The sequence below is a fragment of the Ruditapes philippinarum genome, unplaced genomic scaffold, assembly GCF_026571515.1.
Source record: "Ruditapes philippinarum isolate M1 unplaced genomic scaffold, ASM2657151v2 ctg5258_1_1_1_1, whole genome shotgun sequence".
NCBI lineage: Eukaryota > Metazoa > Mollusca > Bivalvia > Venerida > Veneridae > Ruditapes > Ruditapes philippinarum.
In genome coordinates this window covers 112734-131254 of record NW_026854553.1, presented here as the reverse complement: position 1 = coordinate 131254, position 18521 = coordinate 112734, and the positions used below count along the sequence as shown (strand labels likewise).

Genomic DNA, 18521 nt, shown 5'->3' with positions numbered 1-18521 from the left:
AGGAAGAAAAGAAAAAGATGTGCATAATCTCCAGACTGCCATCTACCCATATTTCAAGTTTCATAAAAATATTTTCAGTACTTTTTGAGTTATCACTGGATCCAGTTTATGTGTTAAATTTGCCATATTTTCAGACTATTTGTTGCCATAGCAACCAGAATTTTCAACATAGGAAGAAAAAAAAAGACGTGCATAATCTCCATACTGCCATCTATCCATATATCAAGTTTCATAAAAATATTTTCAGTACTTTTTGCGTTATCGCGGGATCCAGTTTTGTGGACGGACGGACTGACGGACTGACAGACTGACAGACAGACAGACAGACGGACAGACGGACAGACAGACAGACGGACAGACGGACGGAGGGTAAACCTAAAGTCCCCTCCGGTTAAACCGGTAGGGGACTAATTATCATTATTATTATTATTATTATTATTATTATTATTATGTTCAACGTCCTTGTCTAAAGACTGACTAAAAAGGCCGTTAAAATTGCGATTGATTCTATACACCCTTATTTTAAGCGTAATGTAAGAAGTAGATGAATATAACAAGCAAATTAGACATTTATTATTAAAAAATGAACAAACTTACAGTATTTATAAAAGTAAAAATAAATACATTTAGTTAGGCGAAAAATAATATGCGTGCACATTTTTATTTCTAAATATCCGAATTTGGAATATCCGAAACGAGCCCCATTTATCTTTTATATTAGTTTTGCGACACACTAGTCTGATTTTAACTAAACTATAATTTTGTTTACAATATATAAGAAATATATTGCTATCTTTATGAGTTTAATTCAGTCAAACACACAAATTTATTAGTCTTGTATGAAAATTGTTGTCAAATTTTTGATTTAATTGAATTAAGCAGGTGCTCTAATTATAACGTCATTATGTCGTCATAATAACCAGAAATGCCTAATAAATGTCTATTTTGAAAATGTAACACATTGTACTATACACCTTTAGGTTTTTATCAATATCTAAGATGGGGCCATTTTTGGTGCTTAGTGAACCTTGCTCTTTGATAAACGATTACCCAAGAATGCTACATACAAAGTTTTGTGATCATCCATCAATTAGTTCAGCAGATGATGTTAAAAGGCTTTCTATGTTTGGCTCTGGAGGCCCCATAAAAGAGGCCAATCAAATTAATTTGAACAAATTGATAACAGATAATCTAAGAATGCTAAGACAAAGTTTGGTGATCAGCCATCAATTAATTCAGTCGAAAAAGATGTTTGAAGGTTCTCTAGAAAACTTCATATCAGGTTAACTTCCTTTGATAGAAACATTTACCTGTAAATACATATACAATATGGACATATATATAATGTTTCCATACATAAACCTTGATCACTAATATACATTATTATTAACACAACCACTATGCTAACTCCCTGTGCGATGGTATTGTCAGACAGTAGCTTGTGCAATTCGTACACTGACTAGGACACGGGCTCCAACTGTCTCGGAGTAGTTGCTTTTGCGTAGCAGACGGTGAATCTTACAGTGAATATGACTTACGACAACATCGGATTGACCTAAATGTACAAGTATAAATAAGGAGTACGCAAACCTAAGTAACTTATCAGACTGTACAGCAATTATCATTGTTTTTAATCCGCGCAGTCTGATCAGGATCCATGCTGTTTGCTTTTTACAAACGGTATAACAAGTATAGTAGAGAAACTGATAGCGAAAAGCATGGATCCTGATCAGACTGCGCGGATGCGCAGGCTGGTCTGGATCCATGCTGGTCGCAAACCCATTATGTTGGTTTTGTCGTTGCGCGGCTCAAATGTATTTTACTCTCTAAATATCCACTTCTATTTGATGTTATTGTCAAGCAATTGAACGGGAGGTCAGTGGTTCTTCTCTGGTAACTTGTGTGCATCTATAAATCTCAACAGGAATATTATTTCAAATAAGTTTTCTTTTAAATTAATAATGATGTATTGCAAAATTATATGATAGTCATTGAGGGCATGATACGTCATGTATCATTGCAAAAAGAGCACAAAAAATGGGAATTTGAATTGGGAAATAAGCACCCGAAATAAGTATTGTAGTGTGTGTAAATAAGGGAGTTAAATCTGCATATACTATAGTAGACCGTTGAAATATTGTGGAACTATCTCCCTTATAAGTTAAAACTGCAATGCTTTTATACATGTAGATCATATAAGATCATGGTTTTTCAAAAAGAAATATTTGAAAGACCCTGAGACGATGAAGTAAATGAGACAACGATGAAGAAATAAACTAAAACAGTAAAACCTTTACTATTACAACCTCTAGCATACTGTGTATTAGAAGGTATCTGTCATAAAACCTTTAAAACAGGTATTATACTTACTTGTACATGTATAGAGTTAAATTATTTTGACGTTCTGCGATTTTTTTGTCCTGGGTCAGAATCTCGCTCCGAGAGGGGAATTATTGTCCATACACAAAAATAGCACAATATTTCAACGCGTAGTGCAAATTACATGTACATGTATGATGTAGTTGGACTAACATGTATATATCGCTGAACATATCAGAACTTTGCTCACACCATAACTGTTGGAAGTTACATATTTCTACCGTCACTAAGTACTATACCAATACTTTTTTGTCCCTCGAGTTACTATATATCAACTTCTCCTTCTGGAAATGCTGACTTCATTACATAAACATGGGCCTTATACAAGGATTGAGACACATTAGTTCACCAATGTCATGAGCTCTCCTCAAAGCTTAACGTTACGACGATTGAAAACTAAGTTTAATACTTTACAAAGAACATAAATGGATAGGAGCATTGTCGAAGAAAATGCAGGTTGGAACGGTTTTGATCGCCTGGAGACGGAAAACGGACATTTGCCCACTCGGTTTTGCCCCTAGACACTTGCCCCCTTTTTGGCTATGCGGACAGTTGCCACCCCGGTCTAATTTTGAAGAGTAGACATAAGCCCCCTAAAACATTTGAAGAGCGTACATTTTCCCTCTGTCTGTGATTAAATTTGCCTTATAAATATAGAATGAAATTCAAGCAAAATCAGAGATCGAAGTTACAACTTCCTAACTTTTATTATCACTTTGTCTTCTTTTTATCTGTTATAGAAAATGTTTAAACATTCTTTTACAATTTAAATTCATGTATATTATAAACAATAAATGATACTTTGTAAAATAGAGCCGACATGTGTTTCGACCATAGAGGAAAATACTTATAATGTATTGTATTGTATATTATATCATTATATTCGTATATCAAATCTACTTGATGGAACATTAATCTTGGAGTGATGGGAGCCTTCAAATATTTCACGGGGCAATGACTCCATTTCAAAATATGAGGGGGAAACCAGCAAACTCAGGGATACAAATGTCTTAAAACCCATTCAGCCATCACCATCAGAAGTTGTTGTTGCATGTCATTTTATAGGAAACAAGGAGCAAAGAATCATATATATCAATTCAATTATTGTCACTGTGTTTGCTGAATCGCTATCAAACATTTAAACACGTAAATGGTAAAATTTTGAATTAAAGAACATCTTCTGATGTGTTCATAAGGCAGTGAACATGGTACCGTCAATGTGAAGATTCAGTGTAATTCTATGATGTATGTTCTCCATATAAAGAAAGTGTGTACAGCCATTATTGTGATTAAAATTGACACAACTAACAAAAGCAGAATTTTGATAAAGAATAAGAGGTTATGAAGCCGTTTTTCGGATGTATTACTTTACAGTCACATTTCATGAAATATTTTTGTGGGGTCCGTGTCTGATGCAAGGGTGGGTAACCCTTATGACGCTTACAATTCACACTTAATATGTTTTGTCTCCACATTTGCCCGAGCCATATCTCAAATAATTGAAGAATTTATCATCTCATTCAAGAGACATGCGGATCAAACATTTACGCGTCGTCTGCTGGCAGATTATAATATAACGGATGCATTTAAAGCAATTAAACATAATGTACTATCTTTGAAGACTTGGATTATATTCAACTTTTTTTTCTAAAAGTAGTATTTACTTAGGATTTGTAAGTACGTGTAAGAACACCCTAAATGTTGATGTTCATTATTCTGGTGAAAAAATGAAAGGTTTTTATAAACATACGATCAAGTTTCAAGATTTTATTAAGTCACAAACATAATGTCTATTGCCATAAACAATAATAGCGTGTATACATACATATAAACATATAAACATATTAACAAATGCATACAACATCTAAAAACGAGAAAAGTAATATTACATATATAATATCACAGTCATGAAATAAATATTAAGACTATAATAATTAATGTTTGAAATTAGTTTGAATTAGCTACCAGTTGTTTCTCTAGCTAAAGTTGCATAGTAAATAAATTGAGATAATTTCTTTATAACATTCTGTTGTGAGTTATTCATTAACATTTTAAATTTGTGTACATTTGGTCAAGAGCAGATATTCTCTTCGTAGATCAATGTAATACGGACAAGCAAGTAAAAAAATGATATTCCGTTTCCACTACATTCATATTGCATTTTAAACAAAATCGTTGATTTCTTTCAATATTTCTAAATCTTCTTTCTTCAATCATTAATTTATTAGCAGAACAATTAAAACGTGAAAGGGCTATTCTCAATTTACTATTTATAACACAATCAAGATACTTCTCTTTTCCAAACGTGCTTTGAAGTTCAAGTTTACTAGAATTATTAATTTCAGAAAACCATTGTTGATAATATTGATCATATACATAAGTTGGATAATAGACTTAAGAAAAATAGAATGAGGGTTATCAAATAAAAAAGAAAAGCCTAAGTCTTGAAAGAGACATTTTACATCATTCGTCCATTTATTAACAAACTGATTGTTAATATCTGTCATCATCATAAGTTTATACAAAGATGAATCTGGATTCTTAGCAGTTCTAAACCAAAACTTTACAATACTAATCTTACGTAAAACAAGAAGGGGAACTCTACCTAATTCACCATATACGGTAGCATTACATGTTTGTTGTCTAACACCTAAAACTTGCTTCATGAACTTTTTATGCACTCGCTCAATATCTGGTGAATTATGACAGCCCCATATTTCAGACCCATAGATACGAATAGGCATTATCATAGAATCAAACAGTTTAATTTTTTCAGAAACATTCAATGACAAGTTATCAAAAAGCGAGTTGAGTGCATATAAAGCCTTGAAGGCTTGCTCAGATAAACATTTTTGTGCTTTATTAAAGCTACCGTTTGAGGAAATTGTTACACCCAAGTATACAAAGTTTTTAAAAATATTAAAGGGACTCCACTGAGGTTTAAAAGTCTAAAAACATAACATTTGAATTGCTTACATAAATGAGCTGGGGTACTTTAAACAGTAATATAATTATGCAAAGACAGTTAAGAAATATACTTTGAAATAAATTGAAAATCGTATTTTTATGCTTTTCTTAGCATAATTTCAGTGAAAAGCGTTTAAACGCTTTTCAGTTTGGGTCAGTTTTTTTTTACAATTTGAATAATTATTCTAAACAAACGGTGTGCGCGAATGATTTGAAATTTTGCACAAAGATTAGTGGTCTAAACCTACATCAAATGGTACAATTATCTGGAAAAAATATTTTCAGTCCCATCATGTCAAAAAACCTCAGTGAATTTAAGAATTTTATTATCATAAAGAAAAACATCATTTGAAGGCCTATTGCCCTTTTTAAATATCATTACAACTGACATGTCGGGGTTTACAGTTATTCCCCAGTTTTGACAATATAAATGTAGTTTGTATATTTGTAATCCTTCTTTTGTATATGAGAACAACACAGTATCATCAGCAAACAATAAAAGAAATAATTTTAAATCTTCAATAGAGAAAAAATCAATATTGTCATCGTATAAAAAGTCACACATATCATTAATAAAAAATATTATAAACAACAGAGGAGATAATGGTTCTCCCTGTTTAACGCCTGTGTTACAATCGAAAAACTCACTTAAGGAGCCATTTACTCTTACACATGTTTTAACATTTTCATACATGACTTTTAACATATTTACAATTCTAGAAGTTTTATTAACTTTAACCATATACCACATCAAAAGCTTTACGAAAATCAATAAATGCACAATATAATGTTTTATTTTCATTTCTTATTACTTTATTTATAACTGAATTAAGAGCAAAAATAAGTCTATAGTGCTTTTATCTTTACGAAAACCAAATTGATAGTCTGACAGCAAATTATTAGTTTCTGCCCACCCATGTAGGCGAGAATCTAACATAATTGATACGATTTTATCATAAAAAACAACTATTATTGCAAGAACATGAATTTGCACAAGGATTTACAGTTTTATCTATTTCAATAAGACAATGTGTCGATATAGAGGATAAATCGTGAACTACAAGTTTGAAACAAGGGGGAACAACTCGTGCGAGCATAATGCATAATCGATCAGGCTATTACCGTTCGGTGAAAGGTTCGTGTTACTAACAATACCGGCATCGTCACCGACCCTACCAGTTATTATACATATATTGCTACTTTGACATAATTCTAAAAATCTGTCCCCGTGTGTATGGATAACTGTATCCATAGAAAATATGTGGGGAATATTAGGATTGTTATCACAATCATTATTTTGTTCAATAGTTGAAATAAATTTATCAAAATATGAACTACTGTCAACGTAGTCTAATTTAGAGTTTAAATCACCTATTATTGCTAATTGACCTAGTTGAGAGTATTCAAGAATTATACCTTTTTTCTAAGACTTAAAAAAACCCTCTTCATGTAAAGTATAATATATGGAGTTACTATGTGGTATGTACAAGCAGCATAAATAAATATCAGTCTGTAATTTAAAGAACCTTTTACATAGTTTAATCCACATAACTCCACTAGTATCTGTTTCTATCACTGAGATAAGCAGTCTTATGCATATTCAGACAAAAAAAACAACATGGCATAGCTTATTAAAAGGATTTAGCCCTATGCCAGAAATTCAGCAAACACTTTGCATGAATAGTCCATTTCTTACAATATAAAAAATCTAAGGACATTACAAACCTCCAACCAACCTACCCTCCCCCCCCCCCCCCAAAAAAAAAAAAAAAAAATAAAAAAAAAAAAATAAATAAAATAAATAAAAGATAAAAATAAAATTAAAATAAAATAAAATAAAACAAATAAATAACAAATTGATTTTACGATTTTACGGGAAACAACCATTTAAGGTCCAGGGGAACAACTCTGGCAATTAACAAAATATAAATACACCCCAATTACTGACCCTGTTACAATCGGACCAAAAGTCCGTATGAACGGTTTATTTCGGAATGATAGTGATGTACTTTCCTCATTTTCAATGTGCTATATCTATCATTTTGATCAGTGCGATGGCGACAGTGCGATAACACTATCGCTTTGTCGTCATCGCACTATCGCGTTATCGCATTGTCGCCATCGCACTGTCGTCATCGCACTGTCGTATTGTCGTCATCGCACTGTCGCACTATTGCATTGTTGCCCTCTGTATCGTTAATAACATTATACTGTTCAAACAAACACAATAACAAAATCTGTCTTTTATCACAATTCATTTGTATATCACAGGAGATTCTTGTTAACATTGTTGTAAACACGGTGTTGTTGTCTTTATTTACTTCCTAGTATACGATAATGTTGTTTCTTTTTTCTTTCCCTGAAGACAAACAATGTTTTATTTAACATGTTATACAAGTTTATAACAAATATTAAATGAACAAAATTACATTTCTGAAACGCTTGTGTAATTCTGTTATAAGAATATAGGGGCGACCTTCATGGCTGACTGACTTCGGATCAGTCGTCTCTCGCCAGTAGAGGTTCAAACCCAGCCAGCCGGGACGCTGAATATGTCATTGAGGCGACTGTCGACCTAGCTTACCAAATTACTTAAAAAATAATATATTTGTTAAGTGTAATGCGTTTTTTTTTCAGTGCAAAATGCAGAAAGAAAGACAAGGGGAAAACAGTTTTGAGTTATTTTTTCTCTTTCAGTATACAATGAAAACTTACTCGTACTTTCATATTTGGTAATATAAGTCAAAGAACACTCAAAGTCCTATGTCTATTTAACTCTCATATTTGGCACTAAGATTTAAAGGTTGCTCATTTCGAATCACTTGGTACGATGTTTACCTGAATCCAGAATAGTGGTCTATATCAATATGCTAGGCAGATATCCAGCTAACTTACGTCATTGTTTCTACGAAGATGCTTGCTCAAGCATGGAAAATGTATGGAATACTTCCCTTTCTGTGACCCGATGACGGTGTTGTGGTATAAGGCCCGGCAGAGAGGCCGTGCCCGAATGGGTTCGAATTCCGTCATTGAATATGAGGAAGGTAGCTTAGAAAACGTCGGTGGTTCTATTCAGATGCTCGTTTGTGCATGGAACAGCCACAATCTCGCAACGTGACCTTTTCTGTGTCAGTGGTACTTTACCCCCCCCCCCAACCCCCCCCCCAAAAAAAAAACAACAAAAAACAAGATTGCATTTGAGAAAAATGCTATGCCACCGCATGTTTCAAATTTCATAGCTGTACATCAAAGACAAGAAAGTAGGTCACATCATCAAAATCTAGGTCAAGTTCAATTTTAACAACTAAAAAACTGTGCACATGGTCAAAATGTCATTGCTGTATGCACATCAAAGGACAAGAAAGTAGGTCACTGTCCTCTTGGGCAAGGCATAATTTTGACCCAAGGATTTAATAACAATCTTGAGATACAGGTCCCACCAAACAACATTTCAAGTCAAATACATTGTATCTAGCTAAATTTTCTCCATTCAGAAACATTTGTTTTATTTCCTGTTTTTACTACGTGAACATAATGAGAATCCACTGCCCCCGGGCAGGGCCATTTTTTTGACATTTGAACAACTTTGGTAAAGGACCTATAGATTGATATTATATATCAAACATCAAAGTCTCTATGCCTTGAACCTTCAGACAAAATTTTTTTTTCACTATATGTACATAATGAAAATCAATGATGCCCCAGGGCGGAACCAATTTTGACCCAGGGCTATAATTTGAACAATCTTGCTAGAGGTCCACTACACAATGTTTCATGCAAAAATAATCTTACTCTATCCTTTGTAAAATTTAGAGAAGACAAAAGGCACATTTGAACAACTTTGGTAGAGTACCTTTAGATGATATATTTAACAAATATTAAAAGCTCTAAGCCTTGTACCTTCAAACAATAAGATTTTTTTATTTTTTACTATATGTATATATTGAATCAATGACCCCCCCCAGGGCGGGGCAAATTTTGACCCAGGGGACTATAGTTTGAACAATCTTGCTAGAGGTTTACAAACAATGTTCATGCAAAATATCTAACCTGTAGCATTTGTCAAATTGGCTAGAAGAAATTTTTTTAAAAGTTTTTACTATATACATATAAGGAAAACCAATGACCCTGGGGCATGGCTGATTTTGACCCCAGGGCTATAATTAATTAACAATCTGGTAGAGGTCTACCAGACAATGCCCTTATGCAAAATATCTAAGCTCTAAAAACTTTTGGGTCTTTACAAGAAGGTGTTTTAAGTTTTTACTATATGTACAATATAGCGAAATCAATGAACCCCGGGGGCGGGGCCGATTTTGACCAAGGGCTATAATTTGAACATCTTGGTAAGGGTCTACCAGATGATGCCTTATGCAAAAATATCTAAGCTCTAGGCCTTTTGGGTTTTTACAAAGAAGGTATTTTAAGTTTTTTACTATAATGTATCATAGTGAAAATCAATGACCCCCCTGGGGCGGCGCCAATTTTGACCCCAGGGCTAATATAATTTGAACAATCTTGTTAAGAGGTCTACTAGACAATGCCTTATGCAAAATATCTAAGCTCTAGGCCTTTTGGGTCTTTACAAGAAGATTTTTTAATTTATTCTTATAATTCCCTTTTGGTGCCATGGCCAACCAGATTTCTATATGGAATGAAATTCTTTGAACAACTTTGGAAGCCCTTAACCCAAGGAACAATCCTGCCAAGTTTGGTTGAAATTGGACTAGTGGTTTTTCACAAGAAGATTTTTTAAGTTCACTATATAATCTATATAACACACACACAAACACACACACAAACACACACACACACACAGGTGAATCGCTATATGCCACCGCATCGCAGATGCTGCGGTGGCATAAAAAAACAACAACAACAAAAAGCCATTAAGTTTATATATCATTTCCTTACCTTACATTTTGCAACAATAAATTATACAAATAACGATGATAACAAAGCCTGCAACTCCACCAATAATCCATCCTACGATTATGTATTTGCTGAGGCCCCTATTTTGTAAAAAAATAAGCCGCGTCACGACAAAACCAACATAGTGGGTTTGCGACCAGCTTGGATCCAGACCAGCCTGCGCATCCGTGCAGTCTGATCAGGATCCATACTGTTCGCTTTCAGTTTCTCTACTTGTAATAGAGTTGGTAAGCGAACAGCATGGATCCTGATCAGACTGCGCGGATGCGCAGGCTGGTCTGGATCCATGCTGGTCGCAAACGCATTATATTGGTTTTGTCATGACGCGGCTCAATTATGTATATACTATATAGTTTATAACATAAACCAGTTAAAACGAACGTAAAGTTAAAACCATATTCTTACTGTGATCGCGTATCACAAAACAATATTACTTTATATAATTACTTCATATATCGTACCTATTTCTTTCTAAAAAGATTAAAAATTGAAAATTCCTCATTCAGTACTATACTATGTTTGTTTTTTCCTTTTGATACTCAGTATCGAACTAATGACTTCGCTTGGTTCCTATACCACATGACATTTTATGAAAAATCCACGTCCAGATTTGTATTTTTTATTTTCAATTGTTTTAAAGTTGAATCCTCTCATTCAAATGGGTAACACATATATAGGATGTTTCAGGAGGGAAACAATCCAGTGATTTGATGAAGACTGAAACCGCGTGTTTGAACAATCAGGTATTCACACAGTGAAAAACATAATGACCTTTTCAAAGCAAAAAGTATATCATTTGCCATTTTTGTATTGGTTCTGCTCCACGGGAGAACACCAAATAAATCAAGAGTGGTGTAGACACCTGATTATAAAACACTCTGATACCCAATATAAATAATATTAACACCAAGAAAAAATGTTAACGGAAAAAGTTCCATTTCATCTTAACGTTGGTTTTAAGTGATTATATGATTTTAATATTGTATCGATACATATTTATTATGGTGTGGAAAAAAATACTTACGGATCCCCACAGCAAATACTTTATCAATGTTATCTCTACAACATGCCATGCTCGGCAATTAGTCAGGTGTTGTTGGTTTTGGATTCATAACCGTTTCCGTCATTCGTACAGTAATCACCTCCGTAAACCGTCACGGCTTAAAATATAAAACGCTAATTTATTTACAATTTTATCTTCATTTGAACATTTTCTCGTCAATATTTTTAGTTAAAAAATTTTTTTGACAGATAAATGTTTACAAAGATTACACCACCACCACCACCACCAACACATCCACCAACAGCAAAAACAACAGCAACAACAACAGCAACAGCAGCAGCAGCAGCACCACCATCACCACCAACAACAACACGACTATTTAACCTTGTGGCAATTTAACACAACATGCACAAACATGAATCTTATTTCCTGAATGAAACAATTTGCTCAGTTATTTAAAGGCTCATTATGCCCTAGACATGTTTTTGTCTTAAAGAAATTTATATGGAATTAAACTCATATTCTCTTATTATTCAATAAAAAGAAATATCATCGTGAAATAAATAAATAAATAAATAAATAAATAAATAAATAAATAAATAAATAAATAAATAAATAAACAACTTTAAAATATTTAAAAGTCTTCACAATTTTCTGTTTAAAAGATAAATAAATTTCATTTCAGCATTTCATAATTTCTAACATAAATATATTGTTTTGTTTAACAAAAAGTGATCTGAAAAAGATAACTCCATATGTAAAATATATTTCAACTTTTTTTTACCTAAAAATCCGCAAACGATTGTACAAAATAAAAGCGTGAAAAGCGACATGGTTTCCAAGATGCAATAAAAAATGTTAGATTGTAAAAAAATTATTTACCCTTAACAAGAGCTCTTTTTTGCAGAATTCGCTCACCTGGTTTATTTTCAACCCACCTATTTTGTAAAAAAGGTGGGTGGGGTAAGAAACAGCCTGATAAATGCAACAATGAAGTATCTTAAACAACTGTCCCTAGGTGGGTGCATAAATTTAAAAATGTGCACATGTCAATGAAAGATGTATAAGTCTGGTAGAAACGCTGCAGTTAAAGTGACAGTTGAAGAACTTTATTTTTTGCATGACAGCGCTCCCACACACAAACGAGCTACTGAAATTGATTTAAAAAAAAACAACAACAACAAAAAACAAAAACAAACAATACCAAAACAAGGGGATGTCCTTAGGCATCCACCATATTCTCCAGAATTGACACCCTGTGCCTTTTTCCTCTTTCACAGACTGAAAAAAAAATCTTGAAAGTCATCGCTACAAGAGTAGAAATGGACTTGGGTCGGCCATTATTCAGTTATGGAAAAGTTTACCTTATGAGGACCATGTTGAAGAGAGATTATTTCGTAAGGTGAAAAAAGAAAATTGTAAAATATTTGCAGTTTTGACATTAAATATTGACCCTCCCTCGAAGGTTCGAATTATTATTATACACAGTTCCAAGTTATTAAAAAGGAGAATAAAAACGGGACGAGTGGGCGCTCCGTAACGGCGGCAGTACCGGAAGCGTATGTTTTTCATTTTGTAAATTTTCCGAGTCCGCGACTGAAAAACTATGGGATTTTGAAAAAAAAAAATTGATTACGATCTCCAACTAACGTTTTTCACGGCTGATTTTTTCGTGTTATTGACCGGTGATTTAGCCCTAAATCATATAGGCGGCAATCACAAGAAGTCCGTTTATAGAACAGGTGAGCTAAACTTCGTGCAATCTGTACACAATTATTTATTTGTTGGGACAAGTTAAATGCCTGATTTGACAGGTAAACTAGCCAGCCAGTCAGGTGGGTTGGTCTTTTGTCTCAATTCATGGAACAGATGAATATATTTTGGTGTTAAGTTACCTCCATATTATGAACAAGTAACCTTGAATAAAATAATTTGATCACAATCATCGCTTTATCAAATACTAGTATGTGATACATGACACTTTCAAGCCCCCCCCCCCCCCCCCCACCACACACACACACACACAAAAAAAGATCAGTGAATAAAGAACGAAATATACGAAAGTCCGATGGGGATATTTCATCTTCATGAATTCACGATTTCAGCTTCATAAATTCTCGATTTCAACTTCATGAATTTACAATTTCAACTTCATGAATTCACGATTTCAACTTCACGAATTCACGATTTCAACTTAATGAAGTTGAAATCGTGAATTCACGAAGTTGAAATCGTGAAGTTAAAATCGTGAATTTGTGAAGCTGAAATCGTGAATTCATGAAGTTGAAATCGTGAATTCATGAAGTTGAAATCGTGAATTCGTGAAGTTGAAATCGTGATTTCACGAATTTGAATTCGTGAAGTTAAAATCGTGAATTCATGAAGTTGAAATCGTGAATTCGTGAAGTTGAAGTCGTGATTTCACGAATTTGAATTCGTAAAGTTAAAATCGTGAATTCATGACGTTGAAATTGTGAATTCGTGAAGTTGAAATCGTGAATTCGTGAAGTTGAAATCGTGAATTCACGAATTTGAATTCGTGAAGTTAAAATGGTGAATTCATGAAGTTGAAATCGTGAATTCGTGAAGTTGAATTCTTGAATTCATGAAGTTTAAATCGTGAATTCATGAAGTTGAAATCGTTAATTCGTGTAGTTGAAATTGTGAATTCACGAATTTGAATTATTGAAGTTGAAATCGTGAATTATTGAAGTTGAAATCGTGAATTTGTGAAGTTGAAATCGTGAATTCATGAAGTTGAAATCGTGAATTCATAAAGTTGAATCGTGAATTCATGAAGTTGAATTCGTGAAGTTGAAATCGTGAATTCATGAAGTTGAAAACTTGAATTCGTGAAATTGAAATCGTGAATTCGTGAAGTTGAAGTCGTGAATATATGAAGTTGAAATCGTGAATTCGTGAATTCTGTATGTTGAAAAGGGAAATACACGAAGTTAAAATTGTGAATTCATGAAGATGAAATCGGGAATTCATTGAAATGGCCCTACCGGTCTTTCGTAGAAATATGATATGACTCTTTTCCATGAAAAAATATGTGTCATTTGATTAGATGAACTCCCTTTGAAGTGTGTTTTTGTTTGTTATTTTACGAAATTTGATTGTGAAATAACATGGTTTGTTAGAATGGAAGTCAGACAATGACAAATATTTTTACGCACGTTAAAAAAAATGTTAATGATCCATGTATACAGTATAAACAAAAGTTAAGAATACTACAATAAAATTGCCCGCTCTCAAAGAAAAAAGTTAGTGTTAAAAAGACTGAAAGTAAATAATCTTTGTTTAAATTAGAGATCGTGTATAATCAACACGAATTTTAACTGATCAAATGTGTTATGAAAATTAAAGAATATTATCAAAAAAATGATGATGGCTTTCAAGACAACAACAAAAAACAACACGATTAAAACTGTACGAGAATCTTAGTAATATTTTTACATCTAATAATTTTCTTGGGGTATAAATAAAAAGCCTGTACCACCAGTTAAAAGCCAAACCAGTCTGTCTGACCAGGCTCTGCATTGTTGGTAGCTCATTTTTTTTGTATATTCATATTGAAATCCCAAATACTATGATAGTGTTGTTGTAAAGCAATGCAAACTATGACGCAAATAAAGAAAAACCCCTGACACAAAGCAAGACAAACCCATGATTTAAAGCAAGACAAATCTATGACATAAAGCAAGGCAAACCTATGACATAAAGCACGACAATCACATGACACAAAGCAAGGCAAACCCATGACATAAAGAAGGACAATCACATGACACAAAATAAGACAAAACTATGACACAAAGCAAGACAAACCCATGACATAAAGCAAGACAATCACATGCAAAAAGCTTAAGCAAGACAAACCCATGACAAAAATCAAGACAAATCCTTGACACAAAGCAAGACAAACACATGACAAAATCATGGCAACACATAACACGAAGCTTGATAAGTCACTGACACAACTCAAGACAAACACATGACATAAATCAAGACAAACCCATGACACAAAGCAAGCCAAACCCATGACACAAAGCAAGACACACCCATCACACAAAGCATGACAAACCCATAACACAAAGCATGACAAAACCATGACACAAAGCAAGACACACTTATGGCATAAATTAAGGCAAACACAAGAAACAAAGCAAGATAAACCCATGGCACAAATGAAGGCAAACACATGACATAAATCAAGACAAGCCCATGACACAAAGCAAGACAAACCCGTGACACATCTCAAAGCAAACACATGACATAATTTAAGACAAACCCATGATAAGCAAGCAAGACAAACCAATGACACAAAGCATTCCAAACCCATGACATTAAGCAAGATAAACACATGACACAAAATAAGAAAAACCAATGACAAAAAGCAAGACAAACCCATGACACAAAGCAAGACTAACCCATGACACAAAGCAAGACAAACCCTAAACACAAAGCAAGACAAACTCATGACACAAAGCAAGACAAACTCATGACGAAAAACAAGGCAAACCAATGAAAAAAGCAAGACAAACCCACGACACAAAAAAAGACAAACCCGTGACATTAAGAAAAACAAACCAATGACACAATGCAAGACAAACCCATGACACAAAGCATGACTAACCCATGACACAAAGCAAGAAAAACCCAGGACACAAAGCAAGACACACACATGACACAAAGCTAGACAAACCAATGAAAAAAGCAAGACAAATCCACGACACAATGCAAGACAAACCCATGACTTTAAACAAGACAAACTCATGATTTAAAGCAAGACAAACCCATGACACGAAGAAAGACAAACCAATGACACAAATCAAGACAAATGCATGACACAAAGCAAGTCAAACCAATTTTCAAAGGAAGACAATTCATGACACAAAATAAAATAAACCAAACAAGCAAGACAAACTCGTGACACAGAGCAAGACACTCATGACACAAATCAAGTCAAACCCATTACACAAAGTAAGACAAGCACATGACACAAAACAAGACAAACTCATACCATCAAGCAAGACAAACCCCTGACACAAAGCTAGACAATTCAATGACAAAAATCAAAACGAACCCTTGACATAAAGCATTACAAACCCATGACACAAAGCAAGACGAACCAATGGCATTAAGAAAGACAAACCTATGACATAAAGCATGGCAATCCAATGACACAATGCAAGACAAACCTATGACATAAAGCAAGAACAAACACATGACATAAGTCAAGACAAACCCATGACACAAAGCATGACAAACCAATGACACAAAGCAAGACACACACATGACACAAAGTAAGACAAACCCATGACACAAAACAAGTCAAACCTTTGACACAAAGCAAGACAATTTCATGACACAAAGCGAGTCAAACTCATTACACATTTAGCAAAACAACCCCAAACACACAAAGCAAGACTAACCCATGACACAAAGCAAGATCAACCCATCACAGAACAGCCCGTATCATCCAAGTGATATACACATGTTTTGGCTTTATAACCTGCGATCCCTTTTCAAAATTCCACTTTATCTAGTTCCGCCCCTTGTTTTCTCTGGATTTCATTGGATGTCAAGGACGTTTCAACAATTGGTCGACATCATATAAAGACACATTGACATCATATATTGTTCAGTTGAATTCATATAAGGATGCATCTACATAATATATTCAGGAGTGATCATTGTATAAAGAAAGTGTGACACAACAACGTTCATTTTTACAATTATAAGACAGTCAAGGCTTTCCATAGATAATATTGGGCGTGGACGGTAGATTGCATTTACCAATGCTATTCATAAACAGACTCAATCAAGCCGACAACTGCAACATTTTCAGTTTTTTATAAGTTTTTGTAAGTTTTTGCGACTTCTTAAAAAAATGCCGCTTCTTATCGAAAAGTGTGGTTGTTTTCAGTCAAAATTCACGTAATGTAAAGCTTGCACATGGCCACAAATGTGTAAGCATGCACTTTTGAATGTTGACTATGAATCCATAAAATTGATTTACTCAAACGCAATTGGAATATGTAAAAAATAGATGAATGTTTACCCCCTTTACACCGACATGTAACTGCCCATTTGTATCATAGTTTGGAGACCTTTCTGTTGAAAATGTGTCAGGGTTAAATCGTATACATATACATGCACAGTGCGTTAACTGGAGTGCGGGTATTAGTTATCCGCACTCCAGAGCATGCCCATTGATTGGCTCATTTTTGCTGGGGTTTACATATTGTGACGGCAGAGAAAGTGAAAGCGACAGAAATGTCATATTCAGATGTTCGTTCATTGGTTCTTTTTTGCCGGGGTTTCATATTGTGACAACAGGGAACGTACTTTTATGTTTGACTATGATACAAAAGAGAAAGAACACCCAAACACTCGGCAATCTGATTAATACTCGGGGGCTACGCCCCCTCGTACAAATCAGATAGCCTCGTGTTTCGGTGCTCTTTCTATTACGTAACTGACCGTTTAATTGTACGGCGTATGACGGGTTGTTATTCCTTTTGCCAAATATATTATATCATTGTATTGCAGCTGTCTTTACATTTATATCTGTTTCCCGTTTACTATTTAAATATCGATAAAATTTTGTTTCTAGTTGTTTTTTTTTACTGTAAAGCATATCTATTCATACCGGAGTGCTGTTAAGATAATGTTTGTATCCTTATTCATAAGGCTCGGTACGTCCTTTTGACAAAAAAATGTAGAATTAGGCTATCGATTACAGATTTAAATGATAAAAAAAACTATAATTATACGCTCGTAATATTTTGTTTATCTACGGTGGCACAAAGGTGACATGTGTATGTTTTTATTTATCTCGTGGCCAAGAGTTACTAAGTCGTGGCCACGAGATAGCTATGTCGTGGCCACGAGATACTATGTCGTGGCCACGAGTTACTAAGTCGTGGCCACGAGATACTATGTCGTGGCAAGGAGTTACTAAGTCGTGGCCACGAGATAGCTAAGTCGTGGCCACTAAATAAATAACCAATCAGATTACACCATTTATATGAATTTCCATAATAAACTAGACATGTGCTACAGTACAAGGATGCCTATGGAATGATATTGAGGTAAAAATTACACAATGCCTGCTAACTGATACAATTTACTCATTGACACTGCTATTGTGCTTATTGGTACAGTCACTATGCATGCTTGAACTTTCATCACGCTTGTTGACAATTACACACTGCCTGCTTACTGTTACAATTTA

At 34.1% G+C, this 18521-nt stretch overlaps 1 long non-coding RNA gene across 1 annotated transcript; it reads right to left on the bottom strand.

The window, feature by feature from the left end:
• Nucleotides 1–7202: 7202 nt before the first annotated feature.
• Nucleotides 7203–11317, bottom strand: LOC132740440 (uncharacterized). Its single transcript, XR_009627159.1, has 3 exons — nt 11303–11317; nt 10261–10358; nt 7203–7705 (listed from the first exon to the last, which is right to left on the bottom strand). It is a non-coding gene; the product is annotated as an uncharacterized LOC132740440 (long non-coding RNA).
• Nucleotides 11318–18521: the final 7204 nt, after the last annotated feature.